Source organism: Arachis hypogaea, chromosome 7 (genome assembly GCF_003086295.3).
Source record: "Arachis hypogaea cultivar Tifrunner chromosome 7, arahy.Tifrunner.gnm2.J5K5, whole genome shotgun sequence".
NCBI classification, from domain to species: Eukaryota; Viridiplantae; Streptophyta; class Magnoliopsida; order Fabales; family Fabaceae; genus Arachis; species Arachis hypogaea.
Window position 1 is genome coordinate 16,042,938 of NC_092042.1, and position 14,407 is coordinate 16,057,344.

The 14,407-nt window shown below is 33.6% G+C and overlaps 1 pseudogene; it reads right to left on the bottom strand.

Annotated features, from left to right (window-relative positions):
* LOC112701201 (cathecol O-methyltransferase 1-like) overlaps nucleotides 1-12,838 on the bottom strand; it is a 31,294-nt pseudogene extending 18,456 nt beyond the window's left edge.
* Nucleotides 12,839-14,407: the final 1,569 nt, after the last annotated feature.

A 14,407-nucleotide genomic window follows, 5' to 3' on the forward strand; every position in this document is an offset into this window, starting at 1 on the left:
ATTGCTCTAAATTTACTTTTGTACTTTTGCTGCTCAGAAGTTTTTTTATCCGGTAATTTATATAGTCATATCTATTAGGTTTGTTGCGATCTGGATTCTAAAGTTTCATTTGATTATCATGCAGGTAAATGACCAATTACGGCAATGGTTTGAAAATGATGATATGCTTGAGCGTGCTATTAACGGAGAGTACATCTCTAACTGAATATGTTGAGTGTCATCCTTATCATACTTAGTAAGGAATTTTTAGATCTCATAACTCTGTTCATTCTTATTTTGAATAGGTGGATTTTGTTACCATGCAGAGATGAAACAGGTCTTAAAACTTCTATTTGCCTTTTAGCTTGCAGATGGGCTAATTTTAGAGAAGACATCATCTCCTATAGGAGTTCTCTTAGTTGTTTTTGAATCTTGCCCTCATGCACTTGTATAGGTGAATTGAACATTTTTTTTTTCAATTTTTCTCTGAACTTTCTTGTTGTCGCTTTCAATTGGTCATGGCTGTGATTATGTGTCATTCCTGTTCAGTGGGCTGTTAAAACAATCTTCAGATTTTCCACAGATTGGAGGAAAAAATTTCCAATTCAGAGTCAGAAAACTAAGTTCTTCGCCACCAAGCATTGGCTGTATCACCAACTGAAAAATCTTTGACTACAAGATTAATACCTGAGCATTACTTCTACTTCAACAACTGACACATAATTTGATAATATTTTTAACTTTATTGTTCCAATTCATGTGAGTAAGTTAGTTTTATAAAGTAATTAGATTAATTTGATGAATGAAGTTGTATGAGAGTGGAAGGATGTAAGTGATATTCATTACTTCTACTTCAACCTTTTTTAATTATATGACGTAAATGAATTATATTGACATGCTTGTTTATAGTATTTCTTTTTTCGCTTGATAATATGATGAACTTGTTTAAATTTATATTTATTTTGTATGAAAACAAGTTTATTTTGCAATGGAAAAATCTAAAAAAAATTCTATTTTACCTTACTGACAGATTTACAGACGGATTTTCTGTCTGTATTTAGAGTGTGGGATGATTTTCCAAGGTTTCAATTACAGACAAAAAATTTGTCAAAAAATCTGTTGCCAATTATCGGCGAAAAATCTGTCGGAAAATTCGTCTGTAATTACCGACAAAAAATCCGTCGAAAAATTCGACGTTTCAGGGAAATGGAGGGGAGGATTTACCGAGGAAAAATTCGTCGGTAACTGGTAAAAATCCGTCAGTAATTTTCTGACGGAAAAAAATTCGTCGGTAAATAATTTTCGACGAAGCTTTTATAGAGAGACAAAATCCGTCGGTAACCAAAAATTCATCTGTAATAAAGACCAAATCTATCTGTATTAAACAATTTTTTAATTGTGATGATTTTCTCTTGTATATTATTTTTCTTAAAAGAGCATTTGTTTCTACTTTTCAGAAAAAAATATTTATAAATAAATTTATTTCTATAATAATAATAATAATAATAATAATAATAATAATAATAATAGTTTTTATTATCCATAATTATCATAATCGGATCGAAACGAACAGTCTGATTACAAAGATGGATGAACTAAGTAGTTTAGCCAGTTCAATTTGTCGACAAATTAGATTATTAGACATGCAATAAACTTGATCAACAACCTATATAATCAAATTTGTTAAAAATTTGCTACTTCATACCGAATTGGATACAATCTGGTCTGATTCATGAAGGTCTACGCATGCACCATCAAGTGTGCTGCTTGTCATTTATTAAATTAAAAGAATTTTAATTAGGAAATTAATTTTTTTTCAGTCAGCTAAAATTTTTGAAAAAGTAATGTTATATCGCTAGTAAATATTATTATTTTTGGCCAATAATAATTTACACACATATTTAAAAGGGTTTTGCACATAAAAAATATAGAGGGATGAAAAATAGTAGAGTAGTAAGATCTGATAATATTCCAATTGAAGTTTAGAAGGGTCTTAGAGAAAAAGATATCAGTTGATTAACCAAACTTTATAATGATATTTTAAAGTCAAAGAAGATGCTAGATGAGTGAAGAAAGAGCACCTTGATACCTATCTACAAGAATAAAAAGGATATACAAAGTTACGAAAACTATAGAGGGATCAAACTCATGAGCCATATCATGAAGTTATGGAAAATGGTGAGAGAATGGAGGCTGAGATAAAAGACACAAGTAATAGAGAACCAATTTGGTTTTATGCCAGACAAATCTACCACTAAAGCGATATACCTGTTAAGAATGATGATAGAGATGTATCGTAGTAATAAAAGGGATCTACATATGGTATTTATTGATTTGGAAAAAATATACGATAGAGTGTCAATCGAGGTCTTATGGAAGGTTTTGGAAAGGAAAAGAGTAAGAATCGCATATATTTGTGCAATTAAAGGCATGTATACACTACTAGAAAATTAGTTATTACAGACGAATATTTCTGACAGATTTTATCCCACGGAAATATAGACAGAATTTGCGAGAATTTTTTTGTCGGAAACAAAAAAATGAATTAGCATAAACTACAGAGAGAAAAGAAAATCCGTCGATAATTCTGTCAAAAAAATTAAATTTTTTCGTAGGAAATAGTTATCGACGAAAAATTCGTCTGTAATTAAATAAACAAAAATGTTGCGTTTATTAAATTATTGCAACCAGAAAATCTGTCTGTAATTTAAAATATTTCGTCGAAAATATTGAGTTAAACCTAACTCTACATCTACCCTCTCGAGCTCCACACTCCAAACGTGCTTCACAGTCATCTTCCTCTCCATTCACACTCCAAACCTTTCTCCTCAGCACCTTCATCCACCACATTCTTCCATCATCAACACCTTTGGGACTTCCATCACTCTCGTCGTTGTCAATCATCGTTGTTCCCGTGCAGTCCCTTCTCTTCCCCTCTTTTACGAGTACAAACCTTAATCCTCTTTCAGTTACTTTTTCTTCTCTTCAAACCCAACATCAATGGTGAGTATTTGAATTTTCTACTATATTTTCTTCCAGTTTTTGATACAATGAAATTCCATTTGTACAATGTAATTTTCATATCGTGTTAGTTTAGTTGCCGCTTGATTTCATTTCCGATTTGGGATTAAGCTAGCGTTTGCCTTTGATTTTGTGATTTATTTGGTTGCTGTGTGAAATTTTTTATTTAATCAAAGCATTTGGAATGATGCACGTAAGATGTTTGATGAAAAGCCACATAAACGGGATATTGGTTTGGAATGACACATTTGGCAATGGTTGGTATACGAGTGTAAGAAAAGTGTGTGAGTTGGTCAAAGCATGGCCATTAACCACTTGCTTTTGTATATGTGCACACTTTATTCTTGTATTATTCTCCTTTTTAATTTGTAACTTGCAGTACCAACCTTTATGCAACAGATTTATTGGTGGTCATGCAAACTAAGGGCAGCATGAGTCCTGAAGTATCTAGAACAGAAGCAAGGTATAAGGTGTGAAAACTTTATTCTGATGTAGAGTTTGTGAGATGAGAACGAAAGAGAGAAGAGAACTTATAGAGAAGTGAGGATCAGAAAATGAAAAATGAAATTAAGGGAGGAATCGCAATCTGTACAAGCTACAACTAGAAGCTTGCAAGTTGCATACACCTAAGCTAACTTCCTAACTGATTAAGTTATAATCCTAACTCACATGTGCTGAATGAATAATAATCTAACTAATTAGATTCCAAATTAGCTAAACTACTGAGTGTCACGAGCAAATTAAGAAAAATGGAATTAGAGGATGACCAAGCAATGAGGGGCAAATTTGGCATTGAATACAAGATAAATTCTATTATGCAAAAGGGACACTTGGCAGCAGATGCGGTTGAGCAGCTGAGGAGAGGCAGCAGAAAGAAATGCTCTAATACTCGGCTGCGTGACTATGTTTGTTAGGCAACTTTTGGTAATTCAACTTCTCTCTCTCCCCTGTCACCTCTGTACCTCCTCTGGCAATATTCTTTCCTTCTTTCCTTACCTGCATTCTCTAATCCTATCTTCCTCACTCAAGTACAATTTGCACACGGTTGAAGGCACTGATTCGAGCATCATCACACCCCTTTCCTATTCTTATTCCTTACTCAATATACTTCCCTTTCATAGACTTTTGTACTGGTTCTGCAATATTCCTTGGTTTTTATACCTGTTCTGCTCTCATATATATATATTGATATCCAAAGAGAAAATTTCTACCTCTTTCACTGAGTCACCTTTATTACACACTAGTTACAAGAGAGATAATAGGTGATTATGAATTAATAATTGGTGATTAGAAAGGAACACTTTATTTTGACAGAGATTGCATGTTTTGAAACATTTTCCAATCAAGTCATGTATATATTAATCAGTTGATCCATATCTTTTACTAATCAATTTTTTCCCTTCTTTTTCAATTTTTCCCTTCTTTTAGAAACATAACCTAATTGTTTCTCAATGCAGTAATCCACTATTTAAAATCTATTATTAATAGGTACCATTTGTTTAAAGCTTACTTAAGCATGATTTGAAATAATTTCTTATTTCCTTAGATATGAGGACAAAATATGAAGACTTAAATAATGCTATCTTGTGAAATTTATTTTTGTTAGAGAGAGTGTGGGTTTCAGTTAATATTGGCTGCTCAATCATTCATAACTTGTTGCGTTTGGATTATTTATGATTTACTGAGTTAACCTTTTCTTATATATGTATTTGATTATCTATTTCTTTCTTCTTCTTTTTTTCCTTTGACTAACCTAAGATCTATAAGCTAAGATATATGAACATGTCATCATATTTATTAGTGTTGCAGTATCTTCCTAGATATTCTTTACTAGTTAGTTCAACTTGTAGGTGAATTGTTTCCATCTTCATAGTCATATTGATGCCATTTGTAATATTTATTAGGCTCAGTATTTTCTTTTTCTGCAGGTCATTGCTTCATTGACATATTTGGTTTATCTAATAGATGATTACCAACAGTACTGGCTTTGTCTTGTTTGGGGTTTTGATAGTGAGCCAAGCTTTTACTCATAGTTTTTGATTGCGGATGGCGGCTAATGGCGGTGAGCCAAAAATTCGCCATAAAGTTATAACGGATGGCGTTGCGGAAAATGGAAGAAATGACAGATTACCTCTAAAATACACATATATGTGCAAAAAAAAAAAACATGTAGAAAAATTGCAAATATAAACTATAAAATCTATCTATACAAGCAACTTTCTAGTCATAAAACATCTAATTAATATAGCAAATATAGTAGCAAATTTAGCAAATAAATATAACATTAAGTTCAAATCATAACTCAAAAGCCATAAGCAAGCCATAAAATAGAAGACATAAAACATAAAAACTATAAACCATCTACATTCTAGCTCTCATCAAATTCATCCAAATTAACACGATTATTATCGTGTCCCTCTACCCCCTCATCATCCTCTGATTCAGTATCATTGAATTGAATCTCCTCTTCTTGTTCTTCTTCATTTTCAGAATTCTCTTCATCTTCAAATTCTGGTTCTTCTTCCTCTTCCACAATTACTACTTTTCCTTTTCCTTTTTTTGAAGTCTTAGACCCACTTGGTCCACCATTTGCACCACCTCTTGCAGTTGCAGGTTCTTTTCTTTTTCTATTTTGTTGTCTTCTAGTATATGTCGTAGGCTCATGTCCTCTCATTGCTTCAAAAACAAGGTTCCAACTCAAAGTGTTGTCATCTTGATGAACCAAATCAACATCATCATCCATATTATCATCATCTCGAAAGGTGGCAGTCTCAATTTTTCCCACTAACCACTCATTACACTCATCAATGTCATTGAGTGCAATAGGGTCAACTTCATCTTTAAGGTTGTACCTCTCGATGAGTTGTTGGTTATACTTTATGAAGACCAAGCTCTCCATCCTTTCATGTTCAAGCCTATTTCTTTTCTTAGTATGAATATGCTCAAATATACTCCAATTGCGCTCACATCCAGAAGCACTACAAGTCAAGCTCAAGATCTTGATAGCAAGATCTCACATGTTTGGAGCTTCATGCCCATATGTCCGCCACCAAAATGCTATAAAATTAAAATAAATTTGTCTAAGCCTTTAATCGAACTAAATTTATAAAGCTTTGTAAAATTTATAACAATCTTACCGGGTGAAATCTTTTTCCTCTGAGATTTTGCAAAGGATGATCCAAAAAGTCCATAGCCGGTCTTATATAGTGTTTGCTCCTCCAATATCTTCTCTTGCACAGCTATACTTGGCACCAATCTAGTGATGCACTCAAACCGTCCCTTTGTAACTTCTAAATCCAATTCAATGCGAAGATTGTCATAAAATAACTCCGGATTCAGAAAATGACCAGCTGCATGCAACGGACGATGAAGTTGGCAATTCCATCTGTTGTCAACGATTTTAAAAACTTCAGAATATTTGCTCACATCATTAGAAAATGTTTTCATGATGCATTCCTTTGCCTACTCCATTGCTTCATATATATAACCCATTGGCGGCTTCTTCTCCCCATCAACAAGTCGAAGCACCCGAACAAGAGGCCCCATGATCTTAAGGGTGTACTTGACATGATTCCAAAAGGAGGGCCTAATAACAATCTTTGTTGCGTCCCTCCACTTTGCCTCCCTTGACAACTTATTCCTTACCCACTCATCCGAAGTGAAAATTCTTCTTATATTTCCTTTCTCCTCATAAAGCCTTTCCAAAGAGAGAAATGAAAGTGGCAAATCGGGTGACTGCATGCCTCACCAATTCCTTGCCATTTGTGAATTGTCTCAACATGGATAAAGTGCTAGAGTGGCTATAAGTGAAGCTAACCAAAGAAATGGCACTTTTTATGGTTTTTTGGATTAATGGTAACTTCCCAATGTCTTCTAGCATCAAATCCAAACAATGGACAGCACACGGGGTCCAAAACAAATTCGGTCTTTTCTCCATCAGCAACTTACCGGCTAGAATATAGGTGCTCCCGTTGTCAGTTACAACTTGAACAACATTTTGCTCCCCAATTTCCTCAACAATACCATCAAGAAGCTCAAACATTTTTTCACCTGTCTTCACATAATCAGAGGCATCAATAGACTTCAAAAATATTGTCACAACAGGAGAGTTTACAAGAAAATTGATAATGCTCCGTTGTCTCTTATCCGTCCAAGCATCTGACATAATAGAGCAGCCATACTTTTTCCATTGTTCCTTATGACCCTTCAACAAGTCTTTGGTGTATTCTAATTCCTCATTAAGGAGTGGCACCCTTAGAGCATGATAAGTGGGAGCAGGTAAATTAGGACCAAAGCTTCCAACAGCCCAAAACATTTCTTGAAAACTCTTCAACCTCACTAGATTCAATGGAATCCCAGCTTGGTAGAACCACCGGGCTATGTATCGATGAACTCTACGAACCGCTTCCTTATTACATGCTTCCTTGATATTTTGTTGTCTCAATTTCTCCTTTTTGTTTCTTGCAATGGCAGTTTCGGGTCTTTTCATAAACAAGTCCATTGGACCTCTCATAGAACTTGTCCCCCTCTAGCTGCTGCCATTGGAGTTGGATTTGGAATTTCATCAATTTCTTGAGCATCGTCCTCTGACAATCCAAAACCCAAACTATCTAAATCAAGCTCCCTAGCATTGACACTATGTTCCTCAGTGCTTGCCGACGTAGAACTTTGTCTTCCTCGATTTTTTTTCTGGTTGTAGAACTTCCATAATTCAGCAATAACATCTTTTGGGACCATTTTACATCCAGCAACATTTCCAGGCTTAATCATTAAGTGCTCCTTTTCCCGTGTAATTCCTCCTCTCGTAATTTTTCCACAAAAATTACATATGGTGTCATTGGTATTTCCCTCTTCTACAACAGTAACATATTTCCACCCTGGATCAATCCTAGTGGCATGGACAGCAGCTACAGAATGAGCAGCAGTTCCAGCAGCATGGCCAGCAGAGGCAGATGCAGGGGCAGGGGCAGGGACATGGGTAGAGGAAGGGGCATCAAAATTACGGGCTAGTCTAGAAGTTGACATGATGAATTGAGCTGAAAGGAAAAAAATTGGAGGAAGAGAGGTTTATGAGGGAAGAGAAGGAGAAGGAGAAGGAGACAGTGAAGTGAGTAAACTGAATGAAAAAAAGGAACGGTAACTTCTACAAACCAGAAAAAGAGGGAATTGTGGTTATGAGTGACGGTGACCACCAGCGGCGACGGGCGGCGACGGACGGCGACAGGCGGTGGCTAAGATCGGCGGTGATTGGAGGCAGAGAGAAGAGAGAAAGAGAACAGAGAGAAAGAGCCATTTTGGACGTTCAGAAAGGAAGGCTCGTTTTTGAACTGCAGCGGCTGAACGTGCGTTACTCTTTCATTTAAGGTTTTGCAAAATTACCCAATTACCCTCGAATTTTTTTAAAAAATCCGAAATAGCCCACCATTTTCGCCATTTTCAATGGCGAACCGCCATGGCGCCACTGCAATTGCGGCGCCTTTTGCCCCGCTGTGATAAGCACGTCGCGGTGGCCTACGTATGGTGGTGAGGCCAAATCCCGCGACGCCATTCCGCCATAGCGCCGCCATGGCCGCTATTTTAAAACACTGCTTTTACTACATATATGGTAAATAATTATGAAGTTGTGTAGTAGTTATCCAAATGCTTATACCAAGAATTAATGTTCTTGTTTATTTTGGGGATGATGGCTTGATTTTTTTCCTCCTATAAAAATAATGTTGATTTATTAGTTCTTATTACATGCTGATTTGGTCGTTTATTTTCTTTTGGTCCTTTTGATTGTAGGAGCCCTCTTGTTTTTGTATTGCTTGGCCAATCAAGATGCTTCATTACTTGTTATGATCGAAGAGTTTGCAATGATTTGGCACAGCCTTGTCGAGAAATCTGTCTTTGTTGCTGTCATCCTGGGTAGTTCCTACTTCCTCTGCCTTTACCTATATATTAAGTCTTGTGATGTTAAAACTCAAAACACACCATTATCCACTAAATATCTGCCTAAAAAACAATTGGTTCTAAACAATTTTATTTTACAGGTACTTCAAATTGGTCTTTAACAAATGTCTTATAGGAGTCTATCATGATTGGTAAGTTCTATGCTCAAAATTTCATGTATTTTCACTTAAGAGGATATCGGAAAGAGCCTTTGGAGTTCAATATTTTATCTTCTATAGTATGGCGCAAACCTGAAAACCTTTCGTAGTAAATGTATTAATTATTATTATTCGTCTTTCTGAAAAATAACTCAAGAACATCTATAAGATTTTATTACAGAGACAGAGATGGCAAGCTCCCGGGGACGCCGATGTTGTTGCGTTAAAGAATTACTTGGATGCTCAATACTATGGTGAAATAAGCATTGGTACCCCTTCCCAGAAGTTCACTATTATTTTTTATACTGCTACCTCTAATATGTGGTTTCTTATGCTGGTTTGTTTATAGACATTTCCAATTATTGTGCAGGTTGCTTGCTACCTACATAACAAGTACAAGTCTAGCGAATTAAGTACATATAAGGAAAATGGTCTGTTACTTTTCTTTGATTGAGGTTTGAAATTCTTTTATGATAAATTCCATGATTTATGTTGCTTCCTAATTTTTTTGAGTTGTTTGGAGTCCTTTCTCACTTTGTCTACACTTTACTTGATCAATACAAACAATTGAACGTTGTTGGAGACTGCACATACACCAGAATGGTGTCTTTTCATTTTTTCTTTATAATTTACCTTTCTATATATTGTTTAGGGACTTCTGCTGCTATTCAATATGGTACTGGATCAATTTCTAGATTCTTTAGCTATGATGATGTCAAAATTGGTGTCATAACTGTAAAGAACTAGATAAAATGGATTATCAATCCTTTTTTATTTAATCTTTTCCTTCACCTCAAAGGATGAGGGTGTTAGTTAAATTGGCTTCTTCATTATATATTAATAAATCAATTGAGATAAATCATGTTTTAGTCTTTTTAGGAATTCATTAAAGCAACTAAAGAGCCTGGAGCTACATTTGTAGCAGCTAAGTTTGATGGTTTGGTTGGACTTGAATTCTAAGAGATAATAGTTGAAAAGCTGTTCTACTGTGGTATCTGTCCACATATAAACTTTTGATTGAATATTTTGCTAACATTTTTGTTTAATCTCAGTCATTTATAAGGCACTTTCTTGTCATAGGTACAATATGATTGAGTAGGGTCCGTTAAGGAAATATATGGTGTGGAAAAAAGGCAATAGTTATTATATAATAATTTAGTTTACTATCAGCTTGTATTGGGTCTGTTGACATTTTCAACTTGTAATTCGATTTAGCCTTCTATTCCTGTTATCTTGTATCAGCTTTATAGTATTCCTATTATACTGTATCAGCTTTATAGAGTTTCCTTTTCTATATCTTTTGTTGCAGAGTGATACTAGTTTGATCTTCTAAAAGCAGTCACAATATGGTTTTGAGAATTTCTTGATCTATCCCTTTGCAACTAACACTATTATAAATCAATAGTTGAATGAATTAGATAGGATTGCATGTTGATTGTCAAAACAATTTGGTATTTATTAAATTTATATTTATTTTGTATGAAAATAGGTTTATTTTGCAATAAAAAATCTAAAAAAATATTTTACCCTACTTACAAATTTACAGACGGATTCTCTGTCTATATTCAGAGTCTGGGATGGTTTTTCAAGGTTTTAATTACAGACGAAAAATCTGTCGAAAAATCTGTTGCCAATTACCGACGAAAAATTCGTCTAAAATTTCGACGTTCCAGGGAAATGGAGAGGAGAATTTACCAGAAAAAATTTGTTGGTAACTGGTAAAAATCTGTCGGTAAATTACCGATGAAAAAAATTTGTGGGTAAATAATTTTTGACGAGGCTTTTACAGAGGAACAAAATCTGTTGGTAACCAAAAATCTGTCTGTATTAAGCAATTTTCTAGTTGTGATAATGGGGCTACAACTAGTGTGAAAGCTTAAGGTGGTGTGACAGATGAATTTTTTATTGGTATAGGATTACTCCAATGATCATCCTTAAGTCAATGCCTTTTTACATTAGTTTTAGAAGTACTCACAGAGTATATCTAAGAGCCTGTGCTATGGCGCATGCTTTTTGCCGATGATATCGTCCTTATGAGAGAGTCAAGGAAAGACCTAAATAAGAAGTTGGATTTATGGAAAGAAGCTTTAGAAGTGTATGGTCTACACATAAGTTGTAACAAGACGGAATATATAGAATATAAGTTTGGCCGCCGAAGTGGAAACCCTAACACAAAGATGAAGATTGGAGAGAACATCCTACGAAAAGTTAAAAGTTTTAAGTATCTTGGGTGCATCATACAGAATAATTGAGAGATTGAACATGATGTAAATCATAGGTTCTAAGCAGGTTGGTCAAAATGGCAGAGTGTGTCTGATTTTATATGTGACAAAAAAATGTCTTTAAAACTTAAAGGTAAATTCTATCGCACTGCGATCAGACCAGCTATGCTTAATGGTATAGTGTGTTAGGCGGCTAAAGGAGAGCATGAACAGCTAAAAGAGAGCATGAACATAAGTTAAGTGTGGCAGATATGAAGATGTTGAGAGAGAGAGAGAGAGAGAGAGAGAGAGAGAGAGAGAGAGAGAGAGAGAGAGAGAGAGAGAGAGAGAGAGAGAGAGAGAGAGAGAGAGAGAGAGAGAGAGAGAGAGAGAGAGAGAGAGAGAGAGAGAGAGAGAGAGAGAGAGAGATTATGGAAAAGATGGTAGAATCGCGTCTCAAGTGGATGAAAGGCAGAGGAAGACCTAGAAAGACCATCCATAAGACCATCCATAAGATAGTCAAACGAGATCTACATGTAAATGGTCCCTCTGTAGACATGATACATGATAAAATTCAATGGCGTCATTTGATCCATGTGGGTGACCCCACTTAATAGGACAATGCTTTATTATTGTTGTTGTTTGCTTTATCAAAATTCATACAAATGAATTAATATCGTTTGTACCAATATTTTTTAAAATTTGCACATATAAATTAATAAAATTTATTTGTTAAAACTAATTTAGTATTTATAATGGTCAAATAATGACAAAAATACTAAAAATTACAAGCATTTTAATTTCTTTTTAAATCCAAAATTTTAAACAAGCATTATTGTAACATGTGTCTTATTAGTTTCAAAAGTCAAAATCTTATTCAATTATGAAAAATTAAACAAGCATACCAGCTTTGGTTGAAGACCTTATCCAAATGAAACAACAACGAGGTTGCCAAAGAAAAACCGTCAGCATCAGTCACAAAATATTTGGAAACAGGTGAGAGGCTATACAGCCTCTGATGCAAGTTATTAGAACTTTGTGGATCTTCAACAACAGAACAAGACAGTAATGAGTGACTTGCAAGAAGCCTAAAAACACGATCCAACATTGATGCTGCTTCAGGGTTGTTGGTTTCAATGTGATCCACAATGTCTTTTTTTGTTGAGAGCTTTGCACCTTCGCCTTCTTTTGCTATGATCTCAAATACACCAAGCTCTATGGCTATCCTCAAAACCATTGGAACCACACCTGATGAACTTGTTATTTGCCTTGCAATCAAGAACCCATCCTCTTGTTCTTGTTCTTGATCATCAATTTCTGGTTTGAGGTAGTACTTTTGGGGTTCCCCGTTGGAATCTGATGCAAGGGCCATGTTTGTGTGAGTTTTGAATTGATAGGAAAGTTATTATGAAATAGATGATGATGATGATGATAATGTAGCTTAAATTGGTCTCTATATATAAATTAAAGTGAACTTATGTAGTAGGTGGAAATTGGAACATCAGACACTACTATTTATGGATGTCAATTATTGAGTATAAACAAAATTTCTGGTTTATTGCCAATAATGGGTTTTTTTTTCCTTAACTTTTTGCTTGGTTCATGTGAAAAGCATTTGTATCATTTATGATTATGTTAGTTGAAAGGCGTTTTTTTTGTTTTACCAAAAATAGGAGACTCGAACCCGCAATCTCTTAATTAAGTATGGGAAAACTATGTCATTTGAATTATTACTTATTGGCAGTTGAAAGGCATTTACAAATGTAAATTTTGAAATTAATATTATAATATTTATTTAAAAAAATAAATTGAAAAAAAGCCGAAGAATAATTGTTATTAGATTATTCCTAAGAATGCTGGGAAAGTCATCCTAGTGGGGCTAAAATTTTTATATATGAATAATTTTAATGTGAAATACAAAAGTATTTGATCATTTTGGTGTTTTACACAGTTGTGGTAGTAGTACAAAACGTCACTGACGTTTTGTAATAAAAAAAATTTTTGATCATAAAAGAACAAAACGTCGCTGACGTTTTGTTAAAAAAATATTATTTTAATTAAAAAAATACAAAACGTCACTGACGTTTTGTAATAAAAAAAATTTTTTGATCATGAAAGAACAAAACGTCGCTGACGTTTTGTTAAAAAAAATATTATTTTGATTAAAAAAATACAAAACGTCACTGACGTTTTGTAAATGGCCATAGTTGTGTTTAACACACAGTTTGGTTCATAATGAAGAATTTCACCTCTAGTAATACAATATTAAAAAGAAAAAGTTCTCCTAGTGGACCTAATGATTCCCGTTGTACCTAATAATGTGATGAGCCTATTGCCAATACTGTTTTATTTTTAATTATATTTGATGATAAGATTGACAATTCAAATAAACAACCCGATTTTATTTAGTTCTTTATTGATTCTTGATCCAAAATTTTGTTAATTCTTTTTTTTTTAAATGAGCACAATTATTATTTTTAATTAATAATTAATTAGTAATATTTAAAAATATTAGCTAAAAATATAATATTACATTGCTGAACAAAAATATTAGATTATTGGTTAAAAATATAAATTAATATATATTAAAATTATCAACCCTTAAATTTTTCTTAATATTTATTCTTATATTTCGTTATAGTATTTTCCGGTGCTTTGCACAGATAATAAAGCTAATTAAACAAATAACTGATTAACCTATAGATAATATACAAAAAATAGTAAGATAACTAGATAAGTATGCCCTGTTTAAAAAAAAAATAAGTATGTCCTGAAAAATTTTAAGACAGTCTTATAAAATTCTAAATAAAAAAATTAAGTTCCCAACAAATTTTAGGATTATTTTATAAGTTTTCGAGGAAAAAATACCGAGTAAAATCCTGAAAATTTGCAACACTCATATATATATATATATATATAACACGGAATTCATTCTATCTTTTAATCGGTTCCATACTTACAAGTGTTTCCCTATAATTCTTTGAAAGACTTGCACAATATTTTTTCCCCTAAAAACTCATAAATTTATTGTAAAATTGTTTTAAAGACTTATTTGACACTTATTTTTCCTTGAAAAATAATTCCGAATTTATCGTTAAAATCCTTTAAAAAACTACC